Below are 2459 nucleotides of genomic sequence, written 5' to 3'. Positions count from 1 at the left end.
GGAGAAGGGTTGACCACATTTTGAAAAATTGAAAAGGGTGTTGGGATGGAAAAAAAGGTGATATGAAGGGATTTTTGGGAAGAGGAAAAGGTAACGGGATGTGATGGGTGTGACTTGGGGTTTTCTATGCTTTTATAGGGAAGAGATGCACATTTTTTGGGATTCTACCATATCATGATGGCATTCTACCTTATCTAGAAATCTATTAAGAGACTTGGTAGGAGAAGAAGTTTATTTGTGATAAGATCATATGTTACGCGCGCTCGGAGACTCACTCGGGACGCCCGCCCGGTTGTATGGTGTTTCACACAGGGTTGTAAATACATGTGGACGTATGAGGACGGGTCGGAGTGTCTACTCTCCTTCGCTGACGACTTCTCGCAGCTCAGAGAGTGGGAGACTGATGATGGATATATTAGGAATGGGCCAAGTCAATCCGAATGAGCACGATAAGGGTCGCGAGAGGGTTTGGGACCCGAGGTTGAGCCCCGTGCTTGACCCGAGCTAACTCATTTAGCACCTCGGCCCAAGGCCTGGGTGAGAGGGCTCGGCTTCGGCCTCTGCCATGAGCCTCGGGTGGTTGGGACCACGGGCCCGGTCGCGACGCGAGCGCAGTCAAATCGGATCTATAACCGTTCTCTCGTCTTAGAGGGGCGGTTAGGAGGTTTGGAGGGTATAAATAGGCGTGTTATTGTCTTGTTAAGATATCTTCTATATTCTTTGTCCTAAACTACACTTGTAATAGCATTACATCGTCTTGTAATAGCTTATTGCCTACGATTTAATACAATACTTGGTCCCTGGGACCTTGTCACATTCATTTCGCTTATTATTTCTTACTCGTTCGTATTATCATTCATTTAACAGGTTTATTAGTCCAGACCCCCGGGTTAATTAAATCCATGAGTTAATACCAGTCAAGGTCCCTGGAGTATAGTGGTTCCGCCACCTATGGTCCTAAACTTTCAAATCAACCCTCCGTCATCCTCCTTTTTTCAAATTTGACCTGCCCTAGTCCTTCCGTTAGTAATCTCCGTCTGAGCCGTGAAATGTGAGGGTAAATAAGACATTTCACATTTTTCTCTTCCAAATAAAAACGTTTTGCCCAGTTTGGATCATCATCTTCATTGCAGTCACTGTGTGACTCCAAAAAACATTCTATCTATTAAATTATCATTAAGTTCATAACACATTTCTTCATTTTCAGTTGCATTTAAAAATGATTATAACAGATTTAAGCTCAGACTTTTTCACCCTATTTTCAATTGCATTTCCGAGCAAGGCAATTGACAGAAAATGGCAGCCATTTCCATCTCCTCACTGTATCTTCATCCTCCAAACCCTTAAACCTCATCAAACCCCTCAAAACTCCACCAATACTCAACCTTCAAACCCAACAATGGCTTTCCTCTCTCACCCTCAAGAAACCCATTTCTATTCACTCTCTCAAATCCCATCCCCTTTCCCTCCGATTCACCCAGCCTCGGAAACCCCACTTTCTCTACTCCTCCGGACCCCTCCCGATAAAATCCCTCTTCACTGGCATAGTGGAAGAGATGGGCGAAGTCCGACACATCGGGCCGGGTACGAGGATCCGGAAAGTTTCACCATGAAAATCGGCTCAATGTTTGTTCTTGACGGCGTCAATCTCAGCGACAGCATCGGCGTCAACGAAACGTGTTTAACTGTCACGGAAGTCGACACCCAATTGTCCAAATTCACGGTGGGATTGGCCCTGGAGACGTTGCGAAAGACCTCCGAACACAGATCTCTGGTCAATTTGGAGAGGGCATTCGTGCAGGGCCACGTTGACAAGACCAGAGTGATTTTAGGGCTCGACCCAGAAGGGGATTCATTGTGGGTGAAAGTGAAGATGACAAAGGAGCTCATAAAGTACATGGTGGATGTGTTTGACGATGAGTGACCGGAGTGAAGGCTTCATTGTCGTGGATGGGACAAGCTTGACTGTGGTGGATGTGTTTGACGATGAGTGCTTCAACTTCATGGTGGTAGAGCAAAATGTGAAAAGCCTTATTTTCCCTCACATATCACGGCTCAAACGGAGAATACTAACGGAAGGACTAGGGTAGGTCAAATTTGAAAAAAGGAGGATGACGGAAGGTTGATTTGAAAGTTTAGGACCATAGATGGCGGAACCACTATACTCGAGGGACCTTGGCTGGTATTAACTCTTAAATCCATCAATGGGTATCAAATACTTGGTAAGGGTAATGAGTTTTGGTGAAAGTATTTTGCATGTTTGGTAGTATGGTGGAATGGGAACGATTATTAATAGTTGTGGAAGAAAGGAGGAAGAGAAATGAAACCCTTATTTCATTAGGGTATGGGTTTTCCAATTAATGAGATATTCTAAACACATAGTAGTATTCTAAAAACCTATCAACCGAACAATAACAATCACTTTGATACCCATACCTTATGCCTAAACCCACCAACCA

The 2459-nt window shown here is 44.4% G+C and overlaps 1 pseudogene; it reads left to right on the top strand.

Moving 5' to 3' along the window:
- Window positions 1-2090, top strand: part of LOC116024117 — a 12270-nt pseudogene extending 10180 nt beyond the window's left edge.
- The last annotated feature ends 369 nt before the right edge of the window (window positions 2091-2459 follow it).

This window comes from Ipomoea triloba, chromosome 7 (assembly GCF_003576645.1).
Source record: "Ipomoea triloba cultivar NCNSP0323 chromosome 7, ASM357664v1".
Classification (NCBI taxonomy): Eukaryota; Viridiplantae; Streptophyta; class Magnoliopsida; order Solanales; family Convolvulaceae; genus Ipomoea; species Ipomoea triloba.
The sequence above is the reverse complement of the archived record's forward strand: the minus strand, read 5'-3'. Positions and strand labels throughout refer to the sequence as shown.